Source organism: Nycticebus coucang, chromosome 14, assembly GCF_027406575.1.
Source record: "Nycticebus coucang isolate mNycCou1 chromosome 14, mNycCou1.pri, whole genome shotgun sequence".
In the NCBI taxonomy this organism is placed as follows: Eukaryota; Metazoa; Chordata; class Mammalia; order Primates; family Lorisidae; genus Nycticebus; species Nycticebus coucang.
The window spans coordinates 11,592,568-11,608,220 of record NC_069793.1 but is presented as its reverse complement, the minus strand read 5'-3'; the positions used below and the strand labels follow the sequence as shown (position 1 = coordinate 11,608,220).

General features: G+C 53.9%; 1 protein-coding gene across 1 annotated transcript in view; it reads left to right on the top strand.

Annotated features, from left to right (window-relative positions):
- The window catches only part of DAGLA (diacylglycerol lipase alpha), a 64,735-nt gene that overhangs the window by 22,482 nt on the left and 26,600 nt on the right, over positions 1–15,653 (top strand). The window lies entirely within an intron of this gene.

The window sequence follows — 15,653 nt, the reverse complement described above, 5'->3', positions numbered from 1 at the left end:
AGCGGGGCTTGTTGGTACTGGGGAGGTCTTTGGGCAGCCAGACTTGCTCCCTGTGCTACCAGAGGCAAATCACCCATATCCCCTTCCCGCCACAGTTGCCTCATCAGTAGAATGAAGATGCCGGTTTCTTCCCTGCTTTGCCCACGGTGTGGGTGCTGGTACCAGTGAAGCCATGTATGTGGGCAGTTCAGGATCTGGCTTTGGAGCCGGGTGTAGGGCCAGCGGAAGGTGTGGAAAGAGCCCAGGACTAGATGTCAGGAGCCCTGGGTCCTGGGCTCAGCCCTGCATGGGGCTCCTACATCCTCCTGTCTCTGTCCCTCAGGCCATGCTCAGAGATGGTTCCTCCTTCAGGCAGTGGGGACTTGGTGAGCTCCTGCAACCTGCTAGGACTTTTGCTGAGTGCAGGGTACACAGAGGGAAGAAAGCAGATGATGCTCTGCTCTGAGGAGCCACACCCTGGTGTTGGGGGAGGCAGATGGTGAAAAGAGAACTTCAGATGGCAAAAGTGCTGAGAAGAAAACAAAATAGTCATGTGATGAAGAGGGACTTGGGGTACTCAAGATTGGGCAGGCAGGTCCCAAGAGAGGTCTTGGCATGGGAGGAGTGAGGGCAGGCAGAGGCCAGGTCCTGCAGGGGTGGCAGAGGAGCAAAAGAGGGAAAGTGTGATGAGCTGTGTGGAATGACTGGGAATGGTGTGTGGGTGAGTGGATGGATGGATAGATAGATAGATGGATGGATGAATGGGTGGGTAGATGTTGGAAGGGTAGTAGATGGATGAGTGGATAGATAGTTGGATGGATAGATTGTAAGGAGTGATCACTTTCGTTCCTATGGTAAGGGTCACGGCTGATGCTCCTGTAACAAAAGATAGATTAACGAGGTAAAAACATAGCAAATTTATTTAGCCAGAGTTTTATGTGACACAGGGGCCTTCAAAGACCCAAAGAGAATTTCCATTTTTGTGTGCAGATTCAATGAAGAAGGGATAGCCATATAGAAATGTGATTGGACAAAAAGATAATGACCAGCAAGACCCATCTGTGCAGATTCTTCTTGGCCTCTCTGTGCAGTAGTCTTCCCAGCTGCGTGTTGGGCAGGGCCCTCTCTCAAATGGGGGTTGGTCTTATAACCACCTATTAAATGAGGTAGGTCAGAGAATTTCTTTACAGCCAGCTCTTACACAGAAGGGTGGAGGAAGGTTAGAATAACATTTTTAGGTTTTATGGCTGGCATTGGGGCAGAAGGGTTCTAGTTTCTATGACCTGTTCTGATCAAGAATTTTAGGTTCTCTGGATTGCCTTGAGAAGGAGGGGGGAGAGACACAGACAGTAAGATAGGAGAAAGTCAGACAGAAACTTTGCTTCTGAGCCCAGATGGATGGATATATGGTTGGTTGGTTGGATAGGTGGATGGATGGATTGATAGGGGAATGGTCGGGTGGACGGATGGACAGATGGATGGATGGATGGGTGGGTGGGTGGTTGGGTAGATAGATGGTTAGATTGAATGGATGTTTGGTTGGATGGATGGGTAGATGGATGAATGGCTGGTTGGGTGGGTGACAGGCAGAGATCCTCCCTCCATTCCCCTTCCTGCATAGTGTTTACATTAGTTCTGAGATCTCCATCTGAGTTAAGATTCCCTTCACATGTTCTATTCATGGTCAGAGCTGGGTGGCCAGGGAGGAGTAAGGAGTTGAATGTTCAGGGGATGAATTCCTTGAACCCCAAGTATGTTATCAGGAACTCTCAGTTGTGTGGGAAGAGCCCAGTGACTGCCCTTGGATGGGTCTCTGCAGGGCTGAGGCCCTGGCCTGCTATGCACAAGCTTACCTGAGGTCAAGACTGGGCTAAACTGAGACTTTGGGGGTGGTGGTGTACATTGCTATTCGGGTTGGGTGGATTCCCCAGGCCTTGTTCTCAAGGCATTCCCCTAGAATCAGGGACACTGTCTGCCCACCCAGTTGCACAGACCAGAAAGCTGGGGTCATCTTCAACAGCACTCTCCTCCTCACTTCCTGCCCTGTATGTCACCATTTCATCTGCTCAATCTCTGGCTGAACTTTCCACTTCTCACCTGGGCTGGCCATGCTAACCTGCCTGCCTTGGCCCTCCACATTGCTGCTGGCTGGCTGGGCTGTCCTCTGTCCCCGTCATCTGCACGGACCTCTGTCCTTTGTCCCCTGTCATCTGCATGCATCCACCCTCCTGCTGAGGGTTGTCCTTCATGCTCTGTTGCCCCCACCACCCTCTCCCATGGTCGAGTCACTCTGACTAGTTCTTCAGAGGTGGCTCCAGCTCATAGGTCTCCAGGTAGCTACTCCTTCCCTCCCCTTCCAGGCGCAATTTTGGGAGTTTTCATTGTATGTGAGGATTACCTTGAAGTCTTTTTCTCCCTGGACTCCATGAGGGCTGGCACCATGTTTGTTTTTATTGCCATATTCCAAGTCCCTGGCACATAGTAGGCATTCTGATTATTTGTTGGAAGGATGGAGAACATTTGCATGCATGAATCTAACTTTAACTAGGCCAGGGGCCTAGAAGCAAAACCTGGTCACCTGTGGATGTTGCCATCCTTATACCTGCTGGGCTGGGACCACCTCCAGGTTCTGTGCCCCTGGGTCAGCCCAGCCTGGGTTTTGAGCCTGGGCCTATCTGGGCTCACTCAAGCTGTGGCCAGATAGAAGAATGCAATCGTCGAGGGCTTGTCCAAGCAACTGCTGAACAGTTTTATCTGGACCCTGTCAGAGTAGAGTGTGTTCTAGAGAGGCTTCAGAGTGATGACAAGTTTGGAAAACAGGTTCAACCAAGAGTCACAAAGAAACCCTGAGACTGACAAAGTGGGGGAAAGGAGGGGAGTTTGGCTCCTTTACTCCGAAGCTGGGCTCCAGAGAGAGCCCAAGGCCAGGGTCTGTAGTGGGTGGGGGCTTGGATGGGCATGGATAGCTGCAGGTCTCAGGCTGAGCCAGTGGCCCTGGGTGCCATGTCTGGACTGGGGCTCTGCTCTACTGGAACATGGTATACTCAGAATCCTTCCAGTGAAGATGGTAGAAATACTGGGTATAGGCAGCTCCAGGTTTGGAAGCCACAGTTTTCTCCCCCAGTGTTGGGGTGCTATCTCCTGGCCTTGGGACCTGCTTGTGGTTGGGGATGTTCTCAGGCTTCAAGGATATTCTAGCCCGGCAGGGAGGGGGCACCCAGGAGGCCTTAAAACCCATGATTCTAGGTCACCTTCTGCAACATCCAGAGACAGGAGTGGTATTTATAGCAGCCAGCGGCCACTGAGGGTGGAGAAGTCAGCACGAGCTGTGACGCAGGCTGACCCCCCAGGTCCCCTAGCTCTTGCTTACTCACCACCCCCACTCCAGAGCCTTCCTGAGATGGGCGGGAGGTAGGCTGCTGAGGAAGCAGCATCATCTCATCATTTTCCCAAGTCCTGGAGAAATGAGGTGCCACTTTCCACCTGGCAGGAGCCTCGGTCTCAGCCAGTCTCCCTAGGACCTTGTCTGGCTTGATGGCCCCAGCTGGGCGTCCCATTAGCACCCAGCACCTGGCCCTGCTGCTCTCTCTCTCTCAGATTTTGTGTCAGCTTGCTAGGGGCAGATAGTTAAGGGCACAAGGGCACCACCCAGGTTGACTGGGTCGAGGCCCTGCCAAATGCCTGTCACTTTCCTGCTAGGCCCTTGTGAAGTGGTGTGAAGAGTGGTGCTTGGGCTGTGAGGGTGCAGTCACAGTTGTGGACACCAGGGCTGTGCCAAGCATGAAGCCCAGCTCCATCTCCTGCCACACCCAGGAAGCAGGCCTGGAAACAGAGGCCACAGAAGTGACAATGTGACAGGGCTGGAGCCTTAAGCTCCCGAGTCCCCTGGGAAGGCAAATAATGCCATACGTGGGTCAGAGGTCTAGCAGGTGGGGCCCCTGATGTCTCCTGGCCCTTATCTGCCCAGGACAGAGTGGGCACACGGGTCCTGGTCAGGTATTGGCAGGCAGAAGGCTGACACTTATTAGGTGCCCTTGGGATTGCCCCATCACAGAGGTCTCTGCTCCCCTATTTGTCTCAACCCCATTTCTAGTCTACCTATTGCCAAGAGCCTCCCAGCCCATCCCCCACAGGCCAGGAGAGGAGCAAGTGGAAGCCAAGGCTTTCTTTTGAACCTCCAGGGTAATGGAGAAGGCGAGGCAGGCACACGAGAAAAGTGGGACACTGACAGCTGCTCAACCAGGGCTGGGGCTTCAGGGCAGCTCCAGCTGAGGACAGGGCCTGAGCCAGCCTTGGAGGCCTGGTGGGAAAGAAACCCCTGAAGAGCAGGTCGGGTAGTCTGCAGCGGAGGAAATACATGGGTTCTGAGTGCGAGTATGCTTGGTGGCTAAGCAGCTGGGAACACATAGATGTAGATGGGAGCAGGGAGTAGGTGGGACAGGGTGGAAGGTGTGGGTGCTCGGGGCGGGGAAGGGTGGTAAGCTTTATAGCTAATGATTGAGAGTTTTAATTTTATTTAAAGATCATTTAGGAGCTGTACTATGCTTTTGAGAAGGGGACTGATTTAAAACTGTGCATACATGTAGCTAACGTTACCAAGCACCTCCCCTGGACTGGAGCCTGCTCTCAACACTTCACAACTTTTTTTTTTTTGGAGACAGTCTTACTCTATTACCGTGGGTAGAGTGCTTTGGTGTCATAGCTGACAGCGACCTCAAACTCTTGGGCGCAAGAGATCCTCTTGCCTCCCACTAGCTGGGACTACTGGTGCCTACCACAACACTCGGCTAGTTTTTGTTCCTTTTTCTTTTTTTTTGGTCTATTTTTAGTAGAGACGGGATCTTGCTCTTGCTCAAGCTGGTCTCAAACTTCTGAGCTCAAGCAATCCACCCACCTCCGCCTCCCAAAGTGCTAGGATTATGGGTGTGAGCCACTGTAGCACTTTACAACTTTTAACTTGCTGTGTCCTCCCAGCAGCCCCTTGAGGGAGGCACTGCCATCACTGCCCTCTCAGGAAGAGGCTGGCCCCTGCATAGTGCCTGGAAGTTCATAGCTCCGAGGACATCTGAGTAAATCAGAGCGCCAGGATCAAAGCTGGGTCTAGTCCTGTCCTCCACCCAGCAGCAAAGAGCCATCCGAGCCTCCACCCCTTCCTGGAGGGACTTTACATGTTCAAAGTGGGGGGAGGGAATGGAGGTCTGAATAACAGATGAGGCCATAGGCCCTGGTCTCTCAGCTCCTGGGTCAGTATCTTTTTTCTGTGCCCTCCTTTGCCCTCCTGGCCAGGCAGGGGAGGAAACACGTGTGATGCTTACATGAGTTTGGGCACTTGTGTGGCTCTCTCCTTGGCTGTCCAGCAAGTGAAACTCCGAAAGTCAAGGCCAGAATGGACCTCAGAGTTCATTCTGTCCAGTGGCTTGCAAACATTTTTAAGTATTGAAACTATTTCTTTCCAATACATGTTATAAGGAACCCTGAAACATAAAACTGCTAAAAGCTGCCCTGGTTGACATGGCCTACAAGCCCCAGGAAGCCTTCCTGCTGTGACCACCTCCCTCACTGTGGCCTCTGAGAGCTCCCAGAAATTTACTCTGAAGAACACTGAGACTCCCCCCACCCTCATCGAGCACAGGAGAGGAGGGCCACAGAGTGAGGGGACTGGGCCAGCTTGGGTGCCCTTGGTGACAGTAGATGCCACCTCCTGCTCCAGTCTCCATGGGAGAGGGGGTGTTGGCCCTTCCTGCATACTAGAGCTGTGTTGCCCTCCTCCCTGGGGAAGAGCTCAGTTACTTAGTCACTTGATCCCTGCTTGCTTCCGAGATGCCCAGGGAATGGTTAAAGCGAAACCTGATAACCCGAGCGGCCGGCCTGTGTCCTAGATGGCCATACAGCTCAATAGATGCCCACGAAGCCTCTCAGAGTCTGGAGGCACCCCCCCACACACACAGCTTTCCAGCAGCACACACTGAGCAGGCCAGGCCCCAAGGGGCAGCGCACAGCCTGAGGACGTACAGCAGGACCATGGTGGCCCAGGGTATGGCTGGGGTGGGGGTGGGGGCCTGATGGGGAGGTGTGAGGCTAGGTGTGCCCACTTAGCATCTCATTAACAGCCTCATTAGGAGCCCCCTAATGAAGTGGAAGGTGCTAATTCTGTGAGGTGTTGCCAGCACCAGGGACTGAGTCTCCTTTTCGTGGAAGCTCTGAGAAGCCAGAGCACTGGGGTTCCTGCTGTGAGCTGATGAACTGCCTGGCAGCCTGGGCCATTTGGGGAAGAGCCCCCAGCAACTGGCTCCTAGGAGAATGGGAGGCCTGGGCGGGGATCAGGGTGGGGCAGATGGGCTTCAACAGTGGGCTTCTGCCCCTCAGGTCATCCTGAGTTTAAGCTGGGAAGGAGCCAGCAATGGCACACCCTTAAACTCAGACCTGTAGACAGACAGATGCAATCATCCCAGTAAGCACTCAGGCTTTGGTGTGTCGGAAGAGCCCTGTTGCCTTGAGGGGAACTCTGTGGTCTAGGCTCTCTCCGGGGTGGTGATTCCCCTTTCACTGATTTCTTGGGGATTTAAAGAGGCAGGGCAGGCAAAGCCTCGGCATGGGCATGGGTAGGGCTCCTGAGAGATGCCCGAGAAGGCAGGTTGGGGATTATTCAGGTTGGCAGAGTGAGGGCAAGTTGGCGGGGGGCAGCCTGGACACCTTTCCGTTTGGGCAGATTGACTTAGATCACAGAGAGTTAGCACCCCTGCCATATAGGGGCAGGCGCTCAGTGCCATGAGAAGGTTCTGTGCACACGGGGGAGAGATGATTAATAAATCATAACGGTAGCAGTGGATGATACTTTCTGTGCACTGAGTGCCTTCTGTTCATTATTTCGTTCACTCCTCTTGGTTCCCAATGAATATCTTCATTATTCCATTTTGCAGACAAGGAAACTAAGGCTCAGACAACTGGAAGTTGTGGCTCTAACCCAGTGCCGTCCCACTCTAGGGCTGTGGGGAGAGTGTCTCAGTCAGCTCACTGGATGGCCACCACCCTTCAGTCCTATGAGAGAGAAAAAGTCCAGGGGAGAGGGTGGCAAAAATGTGTTAGAGCATGAGGAGAATGAGAAGATCATGGGGGTGGTGTGGAAAGGTCTCACACTAGAGGTGGGTGCCTGCCCACCTGTCTGTGGCCTTCCTGTGGACGGGTAGGAAAAAACAGCCTGGCACCGTGTAAGGGGATTGTCCTAGTGTGCCATGATCGCTGGGAGATCCAGGCTGCATCCATCACAGAGGCCAGCACAGCCCATACCTGGGCCACTCCAGGCTACCTCTGCTTGGGGCATCTGAATGAGCGAGGGACATGGCTTGCTCTGAGTTTCAGGAACATCAGTCGTCTCCAAAGAAGATTTCAGAAACCAAACCTGGCCTGGCTAGAGCCTGAGGGACCCCTTCCACTGTTAGAAACATCCATTGGAGTCCAAGACAGATAGGTCTTGGTGGAAACCCCCTGCATCCTGGGAGGAGAGGACAGGGAGGAGAGGCTGGAGGAGTGCCCAGGCGCCCTCCCAGAACGACCAGCAGGAAACGAAAGGCCACAGTTGAGTCCCAGGGAGTTGGCTGGTGTCAGTAGCAGGGCTGGTGGCAGATGGCAAAATCAGCTCATTGTAGACAAGTGGAAAATAATTAGTGTGAGAACGAGAGGATGGAGCCTGGTGATAAGTGGAGCTTGGGGAGGGGCCAGGATTACAGACTCCGGAGCCTCAGGCCTGGCTTAGCTGCTTGCTAGCTGAGCAACCTCAGGCAAATTACTTAACCTCTCTGAGCCTCAGTTTCCTCATCAATAAAGTGGCGGATGAGAGAGTTGTTAAAAAGAGTATTTTAAAGGACGTAATCTTTGTGAACTGCTTACTCCAGGATCTGGCATGTAGGTAAATGCTATGTAGATTTCTTAAAAACTAAGCATGTGATTGAGTAATTGTTGGAACTATTTCTGGGTCCAGCCCAAGATAGCTATTAGGTGTTACCCCAAGTAACTGGGGCTGCTCCTCTTTGTCCTCTTCTCTGAACTCTGCACCTGGCCCCCAGAATGTTCTTTTGTAGAAAGGGGTCTCTGGCCAACAAGCATATTGATGTTACAGACAACACAGCAGATAGACCTGGCTTGGCCACTCACGCACTAGGTTCTTTAACCTCTCGGAGCTTGGATTTCCCCATCTGTGACATGCAAATAGCCAGACCCACTGTGGGGTTGCAGTGCGGATTGCCAAGTAGCCAGTGCATAGTAGAGGCAGAGGAGGTGCCTTCTTGTGCCTTCTGGGGCATCCTGGAAGGGAGGGTGAGGAAGGTGCTTGTTAGTCTAAGGCCCTGGGTGGCAGGTGGGAGGGGACAAATGGCAGTGGCCTCCCACTCCTGCCTCCGGCTGTACCAGGCACACAGTTTTCATCCCAGGGCTTGGGCGTGTGAAGACCCATCTCACGCTGAAACCCTGCCCTGGGCAGGCTCTGCTCTGCCTTCTGCTCCAGCACAGCTGATGTGTGAAAAGCAACAGCTTTCAGGCCCTTAACTGGGGCTGCACATACCCGGGCACAGGCTGGTGGTGCACAGGGCCCCCAGCCCACACGTGCTTTCTCTCTGTTGCCTCTCTCCTCACCTTTCCCTTTACGTGCCTTCAGTGGCCACCCCCTTGGACACTCCTGGTGGGCTGCAGACCTAGGAGGAAGGAGAAGGTGCCACAGCCCCAGGAACTCAGGATGGGACATGTGGGTCTTTGTGTCTGTGTGTGTGAGAGACAGAGTAAGGACAACTGACAGAGGCAGAGAGGCTGCTTGGAATCCCAGCTCTGCCACCTTTATCGAGGGATCTCTGGGCAAATCATTTCACCTGTCTTGGCTTTTTCATCTATAAAGCTGGGGTGATCCCCCTACAGCCTGATGAGGCTGGAACAAGATAAGTGTTTCTAGCCCCAAGCTCTCTGCTGGCTCCACCGCCTACTCCCTTGAAACTGTGGAACTCCTCTGGGCTCAGTTTTCTTCATCTGCAGAATGGGGCCAATACATCATCCGTGGTGTTGTGATTGAGTCTGGAGCCAGATAAAAACCCAGAGAACTCTTAATGGTCCCTAAGGCCTGGCTTTCTCCGTCTGTCAGGGGTGAGGGGGTTGAAGCCATTTCCTGAGTTCAGAAACACAGTGTGTGGAGGTAGGACATGGGTGCTGGAGCTAGGCTATGTGACTGCCCACCTCACACAGGTGTTCTGAGGATGTTCTGAGGATGAGTCCATGTTGGTAAAGGCTTAGATAAGGGCCAAGACACTGTAGGCGAGTCATAAATATTAGAAACACCACAGTCCCCAACTTACAGATGGGCTAAGTTTTCCCTCTTCCCATCACCTGGAACTCAGGATCCACTTTGCAGGTTCACACTACTTCTGGCTCCTGGTCAGTCCCTCCATCTGCTCTCTAATGTAAAAGAGGCTAACTAGCTACCACAATCTTGCAGCTGAAAAGTGTAGAAGCTGGAATTTCACCCACCAAAGCCAGGACTGTAGTCACTGCTAAAGAGAGTTGGGACCCGTCTGCCAGCCCAATTAGGCCAGGCTGTGCCCAGTTGGTGGGCCTGCCTTAGGTGGGACGGAGCCTGTGAACACAACATCATTCACCTTGCAGGCTGCTAGGGCCCAGCCTCACTGCGGTTAGTCTCCCCAGATCAGATGCCCCCTTGTACCTTGCCTCCTGACTAGGCAAACTCCAGCACCCAGTATGGACACACTGAGAATGAGGAGGCCTGGTAGGGTTTACCAGGTGCCAGGTGGTGGCCCTCCTCGACTTTTTTGGTGCACTTTCCGATTTCAAATCCCTTTCACCTGGGAATCCCATTCAACACAGAAATGGGAGTCCTGGGTTGGCCCTTCCAGATGCTAAGGATCAAAAAACCCTGCAGTGCTCAAAGAGCCCTTACAGACTAGCCAGTTTCCCCTTTTACTTTGGCTACAAGGAAGTTTGGAATCTAGCCACAGTTTTATTTCTTTATGTGTTTATTTTTTTGAGACAAAGTCTCACATTGGCACCCTCAGTAGAGTGCCATGGTGTCGTAGCTCATAGCAACCTCAAACTCTTGGGCTCATGCGATCCTCTTGCCTCAGCCTCCCAAGTAGCTAGGACTACAGGTACCTGACACAATGCCCAGCTATTTGTAGAGACAAGGTCTCGCACTGGCTCAGGCTGGTCTCAAACTTGTGAGAACAGGCAATCCACCTGTCTTGGCCTCCCAGAGTGCTAGGATTACAGGTGTGAGTCCCCATGCCCAGCCATGACAATTTTATATACAGAACCTATGGGGACCCTTATGTCTCACACATCTGTACCTGATTCATTCTCGAGCCTTCAATTTTGATTTACTAAGGCCTAAAGAGGCCATGACTTTCTGTCCTGATGATACTGCTCTTGGTCCAAGACTAAATAGTGCTAGACTGGTTCCTATCACCAGCCTTCACCAGCCTCAGGAGGCAGGGGTGAAATGGGGGCCCAGAGAAGGTAACTTTGGGTCTTCGAGTGTCCCCTGCTTTGCCAGATGGGCTACAGAGATAGGAGCTCCACCTGCTAGGAGGCCAAGAGCCAGCCATTGGTAACTGTTTGAAGGAGCCAAGTGCTCGATGCCTTCTTGCAGATTTATCTCCACCAAGAGAGTGCACGTGGATTTTGCCAGCTTCTATGAGGATTAGGCATTGTGAAAGAGGATCTTGGCCCAGGCTCCCTGGGGTGACACTTGTTAATGGTAGTATCACCAGGGATTTTGAGAGGGGCATGCCACAAGGTCAGAGAAGAAGTAGGCTAGCTCAGGGACCCTGGGGCTGTGTACCCAGCATCGGATAGTGACACCACAGGAGTGAGCATTATGGGAAGAGCTGAGAGCCTCTGCGTCCTTTTTGAACTTCAGTTTCCTTACTCATAAAAGGGGTTGGTGGACCTGTTCTGAGACCCTACTGCAGGAGGTGTGGGCTCTGAATGGCAGGAGGAGTGACCTGTGCCTCCAGCCTGCTCAGCCTCTTGCTCCTTGTTGGGTATCAGGACAGTCTCTGAGTCTCACTCCTTATTCTTAACTAGAAATGAATGCATGACTCATTTAACCCTTATGATAATTCTAAGGTAGTTATTCTTCTTATCCCCATTTTAGAAGAGAGGAAACTGAGGCACAGAGAAGTTAACCTATCCAAGGTCACACAGCCAGTATGTAGCAGAGCCAGGATGCAGATGCAGTTTGTGTTTAGGGTGCATTCTTCTAACCACTGCTTGCTCTCCCTATGGAATGAGAGTGACACTGACCCTGCATTACTGCTGCGAGTCACAGGAAGTGCTCAGCTGACATCAGATGGATCTCTCTGGCCTGGACCTGGCTGTCATCCCCTCCTCAACCTTCATCCCATCCCTGGGCCTAGAGGCCTGAGGCCACCGCTGGCCAGGTGGGAAATCTCACCAGGTGGAAGTGGCCCTGGACAGGGTTCTTAAACACATCACTCTGTTCCCTGTGGGCACTCTGGTGCCCTGACCCACTGCAGGTGGGCGAGATGACTTTCTCATCTTTCACCAGTCCCGGCCAGAATTCTTTGCACACGGTCATCTAGGGGGCTGACTCAGCACCCTCCTCCTTCCCCCATGAGCTCTCAGAGTGTCATCAGGTGGGAACCCTGCTGCCAAGGGGCTCTGCTCCCTGAAATCTCCTACAGCCAAGCCTTTGGGGACCTTAGGGTGAGGGAGCACAGTCTGCATGGGGTGCTTTAAGCAGCCCCAAAGGCCCATGGCCAGGGTAGGTTCCCCAGTCAGGGCTTATGGGTGTTCACTGTGGCCCTTTTCAATCCCCTGGAGTCAGTCATGGGCCTCAGCAGTACCTTCTAGACCCCAGTCACAGATCACATCAAAAGAGGGCCCCATGAACAGATCCTTGGGGTGTGCCAGGGCCTGTGCAAAGCTCTTTAGTGACATTAATCTTGTACATTCTCGCCATAGCCTTGTGAGGGTTGTGGTTATCCCCCTTTCACAGTGGAAGAAACTGAAGCCCAGAGCAGTTCAGGTGGCCAGAGGAAGGGGAGATGGTTCCCCTGAGCTGCTGGGGCAGGCACTGAGAAGAGAACCCTGCCTGTTTGCCAGGAGCAGGGGGTGAGGGGAGCAAAACACTGGAGCCAGGCACAGTGGCTGGCACCAGAGGGCATGGAGATGGATGCTGCAGGGCCCTGGCCACAAGGGCTCTGGATTGAGCTGGGGCAGGGATGGGTAGCAAGGAATCAGCAAGGTAACTGTAGGACAGTGTGACTAGGGCCCTGTTGGGGTAAGGAGATCCCATAAAGGAGTGAGTGGCCTGATTCCCAGGAAGAGGGCTTCAGAGAAGAGGTAACTTTGGGCTGGCCTGGAAAGATGAGTAGGATTTTGCTTGTTAAAAGAACTGGGGTAACCAAAGAATGGACCCTTCCAATGAAGTGGTTTTAGGGAGCAGAAGTTTGGGAGCTATCAAGAAAGGAGGATGAGGCAGTTAAGAAAGCTGGAGAGCAACTGTGCCCAGAGGGACCTGCCACTAGAGTGGGCTTCCTGTGGGGTTGTGGAGTCTGTCCGCACCCAGATCCGTGGGGGCGGGGGATAAAGAATGCATGGATTCAAAGAGGGCAAGGCACTTGTCCCTGGTTGCACAGCCTACCAGTGGCTGAGGACCCTACCTGCTCACCTGATGACCCAGGGCTTTATTCTACAGGCCATGGGAATCACGGAAGGTTTTTAAAGTAGAGAGTTGCATGTACATTAAAAAAAAGAGTTTTGTGTTTTTAGAAAGAAGAACTCCTGAAATGGTTAATACTTAACCCAGGGGCCTGAGTCACCAGCTAGGAAATTGGACCTTGTGGTTGGGAGAGGAAAGAGGCCCCCTAGGGCCACTTAATTCTGTCCATGTGAGGGGGGGGGCCCTGGCACCATTCATACCTGCCTGGGCTAGAGGCCCATCAGAGGCAGGAGGAGCACCCAGCTGCTTCTCCTGTCCCCCTAGATAGGAAGGGGAGACAGTGTACACCACCCACCTCTCTGTGGTTATTGGAGAGCACTGACTTTCTCCCCAGGGAGATGCTGTGTGGCAGCCCCAGACTAGGAAGTAGCCTCTGCCCTTCCCCCTCCTGAGACATTTCCTCCAGATGAAATCACATCCCCAGCAGAGGAACAGACCTCCATTGTGATGGGCTGGGGTCTCTAAAGAAAGGGCGCCTTTCAGGCCCTTAAAAATAGTAGCCTCAAGATTGAGATTTATGAATTGACACCACCCCTCTGTGCAGCACAGGCCCTGCCACCCCCACCCCAGACCATGACCCCTTGGTAACAAGCTGGAGAATCTACTAGCCCAGGCGGGCGGGGTGGCAGACCCAGCAGGGGTTTCCCATGCACTTCCTCCACCTTACCCACCTGCCTAAGACTGGCTTTGGCATTCATGCAGCACAGTTAGAGCCTCTGCAGACCTTCTCACATGCGATCCTCACCAGAGCTTTAGAAGGTGGAGATAATCGACATTTTACAGATGAGGAAACTGAGGCACAATTAGTAAGTCACACAATTTGTGGGTGGTAGAGCCCAGGTTCAAAGCAAGATAACCTGGTGCCTGGGCCAGGCTCCCAATGCTGTGCCTAGGCTCCTGCAGTGGTGGGCTGGCCCCAGGCACAGGCTTGTCACACACAGTGTGCCCAGTGGCTGGCCCATAGCACCCCACCATGTGATCTAGTGGGTAATGGCCTCAGACTGGTTGCCCCCAGATCTGGGGTCAGAGGCTGCCACTGGCCATATCACTGCAGTCCTTGAAAGTCCTGTAGCCACCCCTGCAGAGCCCAGTGCCAGGCTTGGCTTACCTCTCCCAACCTGAGAGCTGGGGAGGGTAGGCAAGGTGTGGGCAGAGGAGGAGTGCTCAGAGGGTGTGGGTGCTGGGTAGTTGGTACATGCAAGGTACTAGGTCAAGAAAGGAGCATGGGGCAGTGTAAGAAAAGTAGTGCTGGAGTCGTGCCTCCTCCTCCCAGTAGGAGTGCTAGCCATTCCGGACTACATGGGTGAAGAGGGGAGTGAGTGGAGGGTCCCAGGGTGACTGGGAGGGCTGTCAATGGGGTGTACCTGACAATAGGCTGTTCTGGGCTGCTGGTAGGGGCTGGACCGTCACCTGCCTGCCAGCTCCTCTGGAGCACCACTGTCCCTCCTTCTGGCCCATCCAGCCTGATTGGAGTAGGGCATGCGACTTCAGCACTTGCAGGGGCCGTGCTGGCTCTGAGCTTTTGATTCATGTCATTTCATTCTTATAATGGGGCTCCTGGCAGCCCCCCTGAGCCCAATCCCATGCTCTACCTTGCCCTCCATGAGCCACCTGGAGCAGAGAGGGGACAGCAACACCAGCGGTTTCCTACCCCAACATAGCTGCTACCCACACTGTCCAAGCCCCTCCTGGCCCATCCATTGCTACCCGAACCTGTGGCTGGTGCTGTCAGCCACCAGCCACAGACTCTGCTGAAGCCCCAGCCCCCTGCAGTCCGCGGACCCCAGCCTGGCCACCCACTACTGTGGCTCTCCACCCTTCTCCTGCTTCCCAGAATCGGAGCTCTGCTCCGACTCCTCCTTGGAGAGAGAGTGGGATGATGTCACTTCCTGAGGGTGGGGGGAGGAGTAGGCACGACCCTAGCAGGCCCGCCCACCAGCCCGCCAGGCTACCAGCTCCCGCGCAGCCCTGGCAGCAGCTGGATGAAGTGGCTGCACCAGGGAAAGGCAGCCGGGCCGGGTCGCACATGCCGGCTGGTCTCCCAGCCCCACACCCTCTCGCCTACCCTGAGGGTTGTGCCCACTGCCCAGGGAAGACTTGGCTGCTTCCTTCCAGAATGATGCTGGTCTCCTCGGCCATACATTTTCCCCGAAGCCGTCACTGGGGAGAGGAGGACCTGCCGCCTGCCTCTGGACCAGGTGCCATGTAAGCCTCTACTGGCCTGGGACAGCTGCCCACCAGCAGTGTGCCTAGCCAGCCCCCCACAGCAGGGCTCCCTCTTCCCAGCCCAGGGATACCTGGGGCCCCTCACAGGTATTTCTGGAGAACAGCCTCCCACCCTACACTGTTACCCCTCTTCCTGGGGCTCTACTGAGGGGGGACGCCAAGTTCCCAGGGCTCTCTTCCCTGGGCTTGCTGTAGGTGATTTGAATTGAGCTACTTCAGAGAGTTGGGAACCGAACAGTTAAGGCTGCTTGGTATAGGGTGGGTGTGGGAGCCTTGGTTGCCAGGAGGAGGTTACCCTGCAGGACTCACTGCTGTTCCTCCAGTGATGTGGGCAGAAGGTGTCCCATGCCATGCTGTTCACCCCATACCTCAACCGTGCCCTTCCTTTCCAGAGGCAGCGCTGTGGTTTGGAATTCTGTCCCATGGGTACAAAACCAAATCATAGAGTGTGCTCACAGGGGTCCCACAAAGCAAGAAGCTAAAAACCCCATTCAGTACATACTTCCTGACACCTGCTATGTACTCCTATTCCTCACCCTGTGAGTGTTGTTAGTCCTACCACCAGACAGACACGTGCCCTTGCCCCTGCTTTTCCTGAGTCCTGCAACTTTTTTCCTGCCCTGTGTGGCTTTGTGCTGAGTGGTGGGCTTGTTCTTAGCCTGGGAAGCCCCTTCCCTGATCCCAAGCACTGTGCACTGGGCCAGATGTC